We start from the raw sequence: 13,979 nt of genomic DNA, 5'->3' as shown, positions 1-13,979 counted from the left end.
TCAAGGGATCAGGCGCAGTTAAAGCCGTGGGCAGTCCCTGGGATGGTAGGGCCCGGTTCCAGTTCTCCCCGTCCGCGGTAAGGGCACGGCTCGGGCTCCCCAGGCAGCGGTTAAGGGATGGGGGGCGTGTGGTAAATGAAGCACAGGGCACAGCTAGGGATGCGGGTGGACAGTGGGAAAGGTGCAAGTGCCGCCTGGCTTGAAAAGATAAATCGGGGTGAAAACGTGATCAGCTGAAAAAAAAAGTGAGACGATACTAGAGGGGAGAGCCTTGGTAGACGGACAAAAAGGGATCATATCTGCAGCAGCAGATGGGTGATGTTGGTTCAGGTTCTGTTGCCTGCACTACTTTAGCCTAGTGGCTCATTTGTCTAGTGAGTGACTATTTAGCATGCATGTGAGAGCTGTATCACTTCTAAGGCACCGTGAATTGGTTGTTTCCAGCACGGACTTCAGTTTTGGTTTTTCTATTCCAGTGACCTGTGAAAACTGGGTTCTATGTAATTAAGCACTGGAATAAAACTCCCTTTCATCTTGTTTCGCATGCATTCCTTGTGTACCCCACAACTGTTAATGCCCAAATTTTGAAACAAAACTGAATTTTCACAAGTTTTGAAGTCAAAGGCATGTGAAGCAATGCCTTTTTATTGAAAATCACTATGCCAAGCCATGAGGCAGTTAAGGCATATTCTTATGAGGTTTTTCTTGCTCTAAACAGCTTTTCAGTAAGCAAGTTCTGATGAAAGATAAAGTTCAAAATGTTCCTCTAAATAAGTTCTTAAATGCTCTAAATTTAAGAAAAAAAAACCAATATAAAAAAGCAACAACAACCAAAAAGCCTCTGCACTATATAGGCTGTTGCAGATTCGGGTTAGGTAGAATCTGTCCTGATCAGCAGGACATGGTCAAGGATTACCCTCAGAGAACACGGGTTCTCAAAAACGGAAGGTAATCAATCTTTTGTTGAGAGGGCGATTCTCTTTCTTCTTTCCCCTCATACTGTGGGGAAATATGCTGACTGTTAAAGCCATATCAGCTCTTCTGGAGTTACCAGCCACCATTGCTAAAATACCAAGAAAGTATTAAATCTGGCAGAACTCCATTAGTGGACTGGAGTGTATCTATCCCATACGAGGAGGTGCTGAGGAGGAGGTGTGCCTTTAGAAATATTTTGAGACGTGTCCTGACTTCTGAACTTCTAACTGACATCACCAGGCTTTGATTCAAGCCTGAAGGGCCTGTGGGATGTTTGGCATTTCCAAGTTGCGGTAGAAATTGAACATTCAGATGTCAGATTCATGTTTGGTCTTAATTTGTTTGATCACTGCTTCTAAATGAACATTTCTGATGACTGAGTCTGTTGGTGCCAGTGATGGATGTGGGTATTAACGAGAGATTGGAACACTGCAGTAAGTTGGCAAGAGCATGGCTAGTTACAATGAAAGCAAACAGGAGCTCTATGGCTGATTTTTCTCCCTCTCTCTCTGGATAAAAAAGTAGATTCAGCATTCTGCAACATCCCAGCTGCAATGATTTAGCCCACAAAAATGTGCCTTTCTGCTGTTCTGCTAGCACTGTGTAATTTATTCTGATTTACAGAAAATATTTCTGAACCTTCACACTGTCCTGTTAAATATCATGTCATTTGAAAAGGGAGAAGGAAATTACAGCTGTGGTACAAAATCAATCCATGCAGTTTTGAATTTGCTGAAATGATATTTAAATCTCCTCTGGCTGTGCAAAGAGCACAGGGGTTTGAATAAGTTACGGTGTTTCATCCCCAGAAGGGATTAAACTGGTAAGAATAATACTGAACATCAGGAGTCAGCAACCCATCCAGGGTGGTGTGCTAACCTTTATTTTAACTTTTCCAAAAGAGAGTTTATTTGCCAGCAAAAGCTCTACAGGAGTTGGACCTGCTTAGAGGTTTTGAGCTGCTGCTGATCAGTGGCAAGATACTACCTTGCCTCCATATGAGGCAAGGGTTTCTAGCTTCCACACAGCTCTGAAGTTAGTGGGAGCCAGGACTAGGAACATTGGCTTTTCAGGAATGCCGTGGTTCCCAATTCCAGTCCTTGGCCAGCCCTGTTGTGCACCATCCAAAATCCATCTGCTGCTTTTGGCTCCTATCCCATGGGATTACTATTCCAAAATGACTGACAATTTTTCCTTATCATCACATTTTGAAATAGAGTTGATGAAACATACCATCTTATTGACTTCATAGGAAAAAGTGTGAGAAAAATTAGCAAATTTTACCATATAAATTTTCTACCTGTATCTCCTCTGATCTGGAGACACTTTGGGGCTCCCTGAACTTTATAACTGGAGTCTATTCAGCATTTTGTTTCTCCCAACACAACATAGGGGAAAAGATGCAACTCCCCAGAACCCCGGTTCCCTGCTCTCATTTAGGGGTGATTATTCCTTTATGAATCTTTACCCTAGATCTAGCAAGAAAGGCAAACCTTCCCATGGTCCTACTTTATTAAAGATGGGGATGTGCCCAGGAGTCCTTTTTAGCAGAGCGACCTTTGAGCCTCATGGCTGCTGTGTAGGTTGGTTTGTTGGTTCCCCCTGAGGTTAGCCCTGAGCAAGCTGCAGCTCAGTGAAAGACTCTGAATCTCTCTCCTGTGGAACTGCTCCTCAGTGCCACTATGAAGTAAAATCCCAAAGGCTTCACTGGTATTCAGGGAATAGACACCCACCGGGAGAACTGCAGGCTCTCTGCCCACCATCAGGGGACCAATACTCCAGCTAGCAAATGTAGAGGCAGAGACGTTCTAACCCCTCATTAGGTATCAACATAGTCCATGCGTGTGACTTCTGTCTTTAAGGTTCCCAAGCGCTGACTTACTGTCTGTATGTCTCACTTTCTCTTCTTTACACTTTAACTTTGCTTACAGGAGTGTGGTATTCATAGGTTACTTTATGTTTGGAAAATACAAGAACAAGTTGTCTTGTAGTATTTTCAAACATACACATCTTAGTAAGAAACACCCCAGAGGTTATAGGACTGTTGCCAGTTTTTACCACTAAATCTTACTTGTTCAAACACAGAACACATTACTGCTTTAATCAGTCTTTTAGAACCTCTAATTCATTGCTGTAAGTGGAAGTGTATGAATAGCTGAAGATTGTATATATACAAAAAATGAAACCTCAGTATCATTTGTTTAATCTTCTTGGTGCTAAGGGATTTTTCAAAGCATTGATGTTTGTTTAAGTGAACACCTGTTGAAAAGATCAAGAACATACAATCCTGAATAAGTAGATATGTTTGGATAAGAGTTCAGCGATGGAAGCCTTAGCTTGTATTGTTGAGATTTACTCCCTGTTTCGAATGGGCTTACCTCTCCGGGTAGGTATGCAGCAGAATCCAGGGTCACTGAGTACCTCAAGTGGAACACTTTAATACTACAACACTTGTATTGAGCCAGGTGTAAGTTGAAGAGGTAAAGTCAGAGAAAGAATCTATATCTCAATACTTTCCTCCAGCAAGAACTTCTTTACTCTTCCAAAATTTTCCTGTTTCTTCCCAAACCCACAGCGTGATGATGGTGATGTTATCTGGCGTGATCAACAGACTCAAGTACAATGTAGTGTGCCAAAAGAAAAGCTGGAGGAAGTGAAGAATGTTGTGTTGACTCTAGCTTTCTCAGTAGTGCTGAAAGAAATACAGAGAAGACCGATGTGAAAGAAGATTTATATTCTTTTGTTTCTGACATGAAAGTTTTCTACTAGATTGTATACAAATACTTTTTTCTTACTACTTTCAAGATAGCCTTAGATTTTGCCTACCTTTTATAACTATTAATACTATTACAGAAGACAAGAGGGCAACTGGGAGGAGTAGAGCATTTTATTCAGACTGTTAAAAACACATATTTTTAAATTCGCAATAGTTACTCCCTATTTTGCAGCAATGCCTAATTGGCAGTTGGTGAAATGACTGCTTTTTTAATAAAGTTACAGAAATTCATAGCCTGGTATCCCTGAGTTCACTAAAACATCTTCTAACGAGACTGAAGCCAATGAGAATTTCTCCTATTTCCAAGTGTAAAATGTTCATAAAATGTAACAATAGACATACAGTAGTTTAAATATTACAGGCCAGCTGATTTTATGCTGAACAAACTCCTGAGAACAATACCTGGCAACTAAATCTCTCACTGGGAGATTGTAGCTCCAGTATTTATGGCCACATTTTCAAGATGGCTCTGCACAGGATTAGGCATCTAACCTCTGTGCGTAATTGCAGTGATTTCAGGGACACATTGGATGACACTTTACTGCTGAATTGTATGTGTTTGCTCATTTGCTTGATTCATATGAAAAAGCAAGAAAGCTGAGCATAAGAAAAAAAGATGTACCTGCATTTTGAAAAAATCATCCTTAAAACATTCTGGGTCTTGTGATAAATAAAAGCAGCTCTTCGCTTGTTAGAGCTTGCACTGTCTCCTGCAGACTTGTGATATCCACATACTTCCTTTGTCTTTGCGGATAACAATTTTCTAATATTTCATTCCAGAAAGTTGCATTGTTTTTCTAAATTTTTCCATGAACTGTGAGTTATTCCAGTTCTGAGCTCCCCTGATGAACATTTCATGTTTATATATCTCAGGAATATGTGGATTTTCCCATGTAACTTTGAGATGATCCTAAACTTACTTAGTCTCACGTATCATTCTGGTTTCATGCAATATTAAAGGTGTTAAGGTATTTCAAATCTGAGCCTAAAGGGAGGTTGAAATTTTGCCAGTAGACGAAACCAAAACCCTGGATTCAAATAGCCAGAGACTATGAGGATACGTATTTGAATTTTACAGTCTTTAGACGTTCTTAAATACTAATATTTCTAGCAGAAGATTCACAAGGTAGAACCAATGTGAGGCCCACAAACTGAGCAATGTATGTGCATGCTTCTTGTTTTTCACAGAAGAACTAAGCTTTGCAGGAGGAGCACAGCAGGACTAGAGCAAATTGGGGTTATGAATTCTGCATATTAAAAGGATCTTTTCTCTGTAACCTGTTTTGGGCTTGCTCTGTTGCCCACCCGAGTGCAGCTCCTCTCAATTAAGTGTTGCACTAGGATCCCTGGGCTGGACCCTATTTTTACCCAGTCATGAAAGCAGGAGCCTTTGTTGTTGGGTGAAAATGGCTAATTTACACTCAAGCTTATAAAGTATCTGCTGCTGGTAACTCCTGATGTATTTTAAAAGTATGTATTCTTTGAGAAAAAATCAGTCTTGTGCTGCTTAAGACAGGGATAATGTAAATGAACGTGCATGCAACGAGAGTTTGTTAATGTGGATGCTGAGGCGCTTCAAGCCACATTGGGTGCAATACTGGTACAATAGCAACACTGCAAAGATGCATATGAGTTACTGCACTCACAGCTAGGGTGCAGATAGGCCGACTGGCGCGTACTGCAGCTGAGTATAATTTGTGCTGCTAAAACTCAGCATTCTGGAAAATAGCTTTTCTTTTTTATTATAGTAAACTCGTGTTTTGCCCGAGAGGTGAATTATTTTAGAAATGAAGACTGAACAAAAGAGTTTCTACTAAAAGAATGCATGTTATATCAGGAAGATTTCAGTCAAAGGAAGCGATGCTTTTCACAGCTTTCTTTTTTTAATATGTTCTAGTCCCAAGTTGCCTGAACAGCGTTCTCTCTTTTTTAAAATAAAACAGAATAAAACTTCAAGACACATGAATTTCTATGGAAACCAATTGCCACTTCTGGTTTAACCCAGCAGGCAGCTGAACACCACACAGCCGTTTGCTCAGTCCCCCCACACACAGTGGGATGGGGGAGAGAATCGGGAAAAAAAAAGTAAAATTTGTGGGTTGAGATAAAGACAGTTTAATAGGACAGAAAAGGAAGGGAAAATAATAATAATAATGATAAAAGAATATATAAAATAAATCATGCACAAAGCAATTGCTCATCACCCGCTGACCAATGTCAGTTCCCGAGCAGCGGTCACCGCCCTCCGGCCAACTCCCCCCAGTTTCTATACTGAGCATGACGTCACATGGTATGGAATAGCCCTTTGGCCAGTTGGGGTCAGCTGTCCTGGCTGTGCCCCCTCCCAGCTTCTCGCTGGCAGGGCATGAGAAGCTGAAAAGTCCTTGACTAGTGTAAGCACTGCTCAGCAACAACTAAAACATTCGTGTGTTACCAACATTGTTCTCATCCTAAATCCAAAAACACAGCACTGTACCAGCTACTAGGGAGAAAATTAACTCTATCCCAGCCGACACCAGGACAACACTTTATGTACTTTAAGGAGAGGATTTTTAAAGCCATCTACAGAATTTAGTTAGTTGACTTCTTTTTCTGTACACTTGCCAATCAACTTTACTTCATGGATTTTACTGTGAAAAAGAAACGTTTCGACAAAACCAACTGAGCTTTGGGAACTCGTCACTTCTGGAAGAGACTTAATTGAAATTGAAGATAGGTTATCTAAGTTCTCTTGCTGCCTTAAGAAAAAGTCTTCTTGATTTACTGTTAAAGAGGCTGAATTTGTAGTGTGTAAAATCCAGGGAACTCTTAGCTGGATTAAAGTATTTGTGAATCTCACCCGGAATAGAAATCCAATAGATGGCGGTGTTGGATTTTCAAAGCCAGGTCCCCATTCCTTTCCTTGTAAAACTGATCCAGTTCTTCTAGAAATCAGGGGTGAAGCTCCCCTGTCTTACAATAGTGCAGGACTGGACTCTAAGCTAACTAGAAGAAGAGGGATGAACTGTTCCATAATTACCTCAGGTTCCAGAGCATATGCTAAATTTACTTTTTGGGATAGCTTTTTTGATCTTCACAGGGAAGAAACCAAAGCTCAACAAATCAAGCAAAGAACAAATAATTACTGTTTTCCAGAGGTCGTATAAAGTTCAGGTTCTTTGCTAGAATTAAACATTTGCACACAAGTCTCAGTGCTTCCCAAAGAACATTTTAAAGGACATTGTAAAATAGGCAATTACAGGCTTTTTAATCACAGCTATAAATTCAAGTTTTACTACATCCACTTTTTAGGTTGACTTATTAAAGAAATTGTGAAGGATTCTTATTAATTTTGAACATCCATTCTCTTTTTCGCCGAGTCTTGGCTGGAGTCCTATAAAGAGTATGAGAATTACTAGATAGGAATCATGTTCTTCATTGGTCAAGCTAATATATTTTGACATAAGAAATTTCCAGTAACAACACCAGATTTCCTTCCTCTGGAAGGAAAATCCTACCAGATTTTTGACCCTACCCTAGTATTTTTTCAAGCCTTCCATCGTTTTCATTAGTTTGACTCAAGTTCACAGGGTATAAAATAAGGGTCCAACCTGTTAATTAAGACTATTCTTTGCCTTTATCACTGTTTACATGTTTTGTAGAGGCAGGGTGCTCATTGTTCAGCCAGTGTAAATGAATTTGTCTCATCTGAGTTCAAAAATATGCCAGTTCAAATCATTAGAGTATGTAAAGCAGGATTTGCCATAGTGAAGTCACTAACTCATCTGGTGGGATTGCGTGCCCTATCAGTGACTTTCATTCGGGGCATGCTGCTTCTTACACTGGTTTCAGACTCGCACCCTCAACGATGCTAATGGAAAAGTGAAGTGACTGAGACACGTTTGTAATCTCTATGGAGTTCGCTGGTTACAGGAATAAATAAAAAATGCAACTTTAACGTTAAGCCAGTGCTTGATTAAAATCGGCAATAAGCACATCATTGTGAATGACTAAAAGCAGAAAAAATTGTTTCAGATTAATCTTATTAGAACTGTGTACTCAAATTTGAATGTGATATTCCTAAATTTATGGATATTCTAGGAAAAAGCCAAACCATAGATTGCTGAGTATAAATTGAACATAACCTTATGCTTTTATAACCAAGGCAAGAGAACAGAGTAATGCAGATGCATCTGTCCATGTTGTAGAGACATAAATTGACATAATAGCCTTTTCTCTACAGGGAGGCTTTGCTTATCTCCTCCTTTTAGTTATAAACCAATCAGATAAAGATAGTATAACAAGTTGTCCCGTGACCATTATGATGAAGAAAGGCTGATTTATGGATTTGCAACCTTTATCTCTTAACACTTCTCCCTTTCACTTGGTATTTTCAGCACCCTCATTTGTCTTCCATGTTGTCCTCCCACATGCCCTGTTCCTGTCTTATTTGCCTGTCTTAACGGGCAAATGGGAGCATGAGGCTTAGCTGCTTCTGGACTGTGTGTGTGCTGACTAGCTAGTCAGCATGTACAAGCTCCGTAGCCAGTAGGCTTTAAAATTGGTCAAGGGACAGACTTATAAAGGTCTTCTCCTGAGAGGAGGCACTAATTTGGGTCCCTTCCCTCTATTCAGCCACAAATTTTTATAATACAGAATTGATTATTTCTTAATTTAGCTTCTTGTTCAATTTGGTAGAAATCAATGAAGAGGTTCAAAGGCTAATAAGAAGAGGATGGAGAAGGAAGCTGACGGATGGACAGACAGAATGACTGTGTGAACCTCATTTCTTAAAATACCAGGGTAAAGATTTATGCAAGTTAATGAGCAATATGTTATTTGCAAACTTTTATATATATTCATATATTATCTACAATTAAAGGTGAAAGCAGCTTTGCATAATATATTGGAATAAGGTCTCTGTTCCTGAATCCAAGATTTTCTATGAATAGGCTAAACCACATCTATTTTTATATCTAGATTTCATTCTGTTTCCCAGAAAATGTTACACACTGTCCAATATATATGAACTTTGTTGACGCCTTTCAAACGTCATGCTTGTTCTCAGCTGGCTGGCACAAATATCTCTACACAGGCAGGAGAATGGAGTAAAAAATTTCTGTATACTTTACCACAGAAAGCATGGTTAATGATGCTTTGATTACTATGTGTTCAGGGGGAAATTTCTCTTCCATTTCATAGACAAACCAATAATTACACATCCCAAGAGAATAATGAGGGAGTTTAGAGCTGTTTGCATGTATACGTATACAAACCTAAAATAGTAAGTAATGGATAGAGAGAGCTTAGGAAGATACATCATTTCTGTCTGCTTGTAATGTCAGCTGAGCAGATGGCTCCAGTGAGCCACTTATATGTAAAATAGCTGTTCCCCTTTCTTCTGTGAGCCTTTGGAGGTTTTCTTCCATACTTAACATATTTGTTGAATGCTATACATAGGTCTGCTAGAAAGTATTAAACTCTTGTAAGACAAGTATATGGAAAAGTATTTGATAAAAGAAAAAATATGCCTGCATAAATAAGGGTTATCTAGGATGATAACAAAAGACAAAAAAATACTGTTGTCTATGGATTGTGTGCAATGCACGGAGAGAGTTAGGTGTTTGACAATGGGATTCAACATGGGAGAACCTAAGCTGAAAGCTCCCTGCTGGCATGTGCTAGGACATTGCTGGGAGGATGGAAGGCATCCTGAAACCCTCCCTTGTCCAAGGACCTTGCTGTATGCTGCAGGAAGGTATTTCCAAACACTTGAGATCCACAGTCTAGATGTATCTGCTGAGAGTAGGCACTTTGAGCTGTTCTTTGGAGGGAAGAGTAAAGCTTGCTCTTCTTAAAAAAACTTAGAGGAGGCCCGACAGTTACAGAATGGCAATTGGCATAGCAGTCATTCTGTAAGAGCGACTTGTGGGTTCAATTTTCTCTTCACTCTAGGGACTGCCTTAAACCCCAGAGAAAAAGTTTTGCTGGATGTTTCCTGTAGAAATCATGCCACTGTATAGCTGGGACCTCAAGATGCATTGTGCAAGGGGGAGGGAATGTCATGCCATAGTGCTGTGCACAGCCATCTGAAAGGGAGGAGTACTGTTGCCTGCTCCTTGCACTGTCTGTGCAGATTATTATACAGCCTGGAGGTGAAACATAAAAACAGTTGTTAAGGCAGAGGCTGGAATTTTCCTAGGTTATTGCCCTGACCACTATGTTACTGCTTCAGGTGTTTTTAGTGATCTTGGGAATCACAACTTACCTTTTGCACAGATAACATGCTTCACGAGGAAGGTAACTAGTACCCCTTCCAGTCCCGAAAAAGTCATAGTGGGTGGAAACATTTTTTGGTTCCATTAAAGTGACTTAAACTAGCATGATGTGTCTTCATATTCTGAAGTATTTCCTTTTGACCACTTCAGGATGAAAGTGGTGTTTCTTTGTCTGATGCATCATCCCTGCGATACCATGTTCTGCCCTGTGAAGTGTGTGAGCCATAGCATTGGCAGCATGGTTTGGAAAAAAGGTAAGCATATCTGTTGTTGAGTGTATTAAAACAGATTCCAGTTTATTCTCGTGGGAATGAGCTGTTTAGTTTGTGGCCACTAACAGGAATAAGCAGTTGTTAGTATACCAATACTTTCCTACCATAGCTGCTGTGGATTATCATCTCCTGTGTTGTGCAATTTTATGCTCATTTGTATCAGGTGAAAGTCAAGCACAGAAACTGAGAGCAGAGAGCACATCTGTTGAATAGAAAGTTGCTATTTTTACATTTTCCAAACTAGAACTGCACTTTATAATATTAATGTCCCCTCTTCTTTCCCTGTCACGTTTGGAAAGATAATAGAAAACTGCATTTCCAAAGAGTAAAGAATGTAGAGTTTCAGTCTCATTCAGTTGGATTGATTTTACCATAACTCTTTTCAAGACTAAGAAGCACTTGTGATAGCTGACTGCATTGAAGCCTAATGGGTTTAATTTATGTGCAGCTGGGCTGTAACAATACTCTGTGAGCCATTCCAGCTGTGCCTCTCAACTGAATGGCTTTGTACAAGCCCCTAGTTAGTGATTAAGCTCCACACAGTAGCTTAACCTGGAGAAATTCACAGTGTTTTATGAACACTTTCTGTGCTAAATGGCAGCAACTCCTCTTCGGAGGCAAATCGATTCGCCCACAAAATGGGTTCATCAGAAGGTCTGTTAATATGCATAAAAAATATGCATGATGGAGTATAGTTGCATCTGATAGACCACCATCGTTTGCCAATTGCCATTTCACTAGATTGTGGATGTTCTGCTTGTCAAATTAATTTTGGCTGTAGTAAAAAAAATGGGCTAATATGGGCTTGTCCCACAAGGTTTGATGATGATGCCCTGACCCAAATAGTTTTTCCTTTAAAGGAAAACATTGCAACAAATGAAGGACTAACAAAGGGAAGAGGGTGATTTTTATGGCCTCATTTGGGCTGGTTTTGCCTCGTGGAGGTCGTAGAAGATTCCAGTGGTAAAAATGAAGACATTTAGAATAGATTTGTTCTAGCGAAGTCAGGTGGCCTTGCAAGGGTTTCATATTTTAAGATGGCATATCAGACGTTCTCCTCTGTAATCTTTGTGGTCCCTCCTTCAGATCCATGAGGGGTTTTTTTTCCATTTTTACAATCAGTTTTATTGCCTATACCTTCATTGAAGTTGTGGCTGGAGATGAAGTAGGTGTTGTTGGCAGCTTATGAAAAGATGTGACATGACTCTTTTAAGGTCTTATATAGTTTAGCATATTTGCATGGATGGGTCCCCACTGGTACAGTGTTGCTTAGTATAAGAACAGGCTGTATGGGACCCTACAAAAATGGGAATTAATGAGACAAAAAGTAAAAAGCTTAGAAGAAGAGCAGTCATCTATTTGTTTTTGGGAAGTCATGTAGTATCATGCATGGCTATGGAGAGCCTGGCATGGCAAGATATGTACATGACCTGGAAAAAAGCTTGGAGAAGAGAAATGTATTTTGGAGAAATATTAGGAACCCTTCCATCTTATATTTGTTACGGTTACAAGTTGTAGGCTCTCCAGTCTTGAAATTTAATTGGGTAGTGATTAAGAATGAGACACGGTTTGTTAAAATGATATCTGAAGTATATACCAAGTATTGCCTGAACTTGTTCTCACTTCTTTCTGTTACCACTGGCTGCTGTGCTGGAGCTTACAGTTTGTCATTCCTTCATCTGTCTGATGCTAGGGATTGTATGAGATGATCCCTTAAGATGTGGCCTAATGAATATGCTAAGAAAAATGGGCCTGATGTAAATGTTTGTCTTAGAAATGGCAGAGTATATTTATTTTGATTGCCTGTGATTATTTCCAACTTCTTGTTTTCCAGCTTCAAGATGGTGAAGAAACTTTTTTCCCCTTCTTGTTTTCCCTGGTATCAGAAATCCCGAAGCAGACCTTCTCTTAGTTTCCTGTTTTCTTGGCAAGGCAGCATAACCTAGTCATGTCCCCAGGGAGGTTGCCCTTGACATACTTGCAAGACTTGGGCTTGAGGAAGGGAAGCACTACAGGGTAGAGATCCTGTGGCTCTTGAGCCACATATGTTTTGCATGCAGTTCAAATGTGCCTCCCACGCTAGGTAGGACACGGGAAGAGCAGCAGTGCTGTGGCTGGCTGTGAGAGAAAGCAAGCTAGCAGGGATGGGTGAGTCCATGTTGCTGTCCCTGCAGAGTCCAGCAGCCTTCTCAGCTCAAACTTACAGAAGAGCAATGTAACTCTTGGGGAAAAATATTACTGTCTGCCTGTGGAATACCTTCTCTCCTCGCCTCTTTAAGGCTTATGGGAAATGTGTCTTGGGGTTTTTGGCTTTCTGAGGATTTTCGTATATGATTCATAAGGTTAGAGGCACTGGATATTCTAAATGGCATGGACTAGCATGATGATAATGCATATCTTCTCCTCCTGATCAATTACAGTGTTTAGAGAAAGCTGTTTTTTCAGTACTAAAATGGCTGAAATTCTCTTTTTATAAATTTAAAAAAAGCAGTAAGGGAACTTTCCTTGCAGTTTTTGTAACATTACATGTAAAAATGTACAAAGATGATAAGTACTCCTAGGTCACTTCAGTACGGGATAAAAGCCTATCTGATTTCATAGGTAATTAGAGAATTATGTCATTGTTTAAAGAGCTTAAATGATAATTAGAGGTCACACAGCCTTTGTTAGGACTAGAAACTAATTAAAAGAATGATCAGTCTCTGAGAGCTACATAGTTAAAGGCTTTAGAGTAATGGAATGCTATTTATTCTGAAAGTTTGCAGTATCACTTAGAAATTCTCAAATATGGATAACATTACTTGGATTAATTTACACTATACAAGTCATGTGTGACTCAAAATTTAACTGAAGTGTGCTGTCAGGTGGTAAACGAATTTATTTCCAATTAACAGTAATTTTGAAGAACATTTACAATACCCAAAAGTGGTTGACAGACTACTGTAGGTTCCCTCCAAAAAATATAACAATAAGTTAGAACTACAGTTCTCTGCCATTTAGAGCCCCAAAGAAGACAGCTTCATACTAGTATATCACAGCTAGATAGAATAGCCTTTATGGCAACCTCAATATATGAGCAACAAGAGTTTGTTTATCTGTTTTATTACTTTTAAATTTTATAAGCATTGTTCTTTTTAGAGGAAATTACGGCCTGCCCCACAATCAGAATGGAATTATTAAAATAGGAGATTGGCCATAACTTCAATCAGGATAAGACTCAAAATATACTTCTGTGGTTCTTACTGTGACATACGACCATGGGAAGACCTCGGAACATCACTTTCCTGTCGTTGCTTACTGAGCTGGGGGATATTTCATCTAACCACAAGCCACATCCATCCCTGTCAACTTAATGAGAGAATACACATTTAAGGAAACAAACGGAAATGGCTCTCCCTTGGGACCTAGCATTGTTAAATTGTCCCTAAGTGGTTTTAGTGCATCTGTTTATGGTTCATTCTCTGTTTCAAGCTTTAAAAAAAAGTCACTAAAATTCCTAATAAGGAAAGTCTCGGTTGGAGGAAGGAGTAAATACCAATTTTCACAGTTTGTACCATTTCGTGTAAAAAAATCAGTCATTAGTTTCATGATTCACACTTAATTGCAAGAGATGAAAATAACTTCCAAACATGATCTAAAATGTCCTAGAAGATATTCTCAGTAATTGTGTTGCAAAACTGTATTACTGAGCTGAAAAAT

General features: G+C 39.6%; 1 long non-coding RNA gene across 1 annotated transcript; it reads left to right on the top strand.

The window, feature by feature from the left end:
• The first annotated feature begins 8,441 nt into the window (after positions 1–8,441).
• Positions 8,442–12,924, top strand: LOC143166050 (uncharacterized). Its single transcript, XR_012996363.1, has 3 exons — positions 8,442–8,533; positions 10,159–10,262; positions 12,115–12,924. It is a non-coding gene; the product is annotated as an uncharacterized LOC143166050 (long non-coding RNA).
• The last annotated feature ends 1,055 nt before the right edge of the window (positions 12,925–13,979 follow it).

The sequence above is a fragment of the Aptenodytes patagonicus genome, chromosome 12 (genome assembly GCF_965638725.1).
Source record: "Aptenodytes patagonicus chromosome 12, bAptPat1.pri.cur, whole genome shotgun sequence".
NCBI lineage: Eukaryota > Metazoa > Chordata > Aves > Sphenisciformes > Spheniscidae > Aptenodytes > Aptenodytes patagonicus.
Note: the sequence above shows the minus strand (reverse complement) of the source record. Positions and strands in the feature narration are given on the sequence as shown.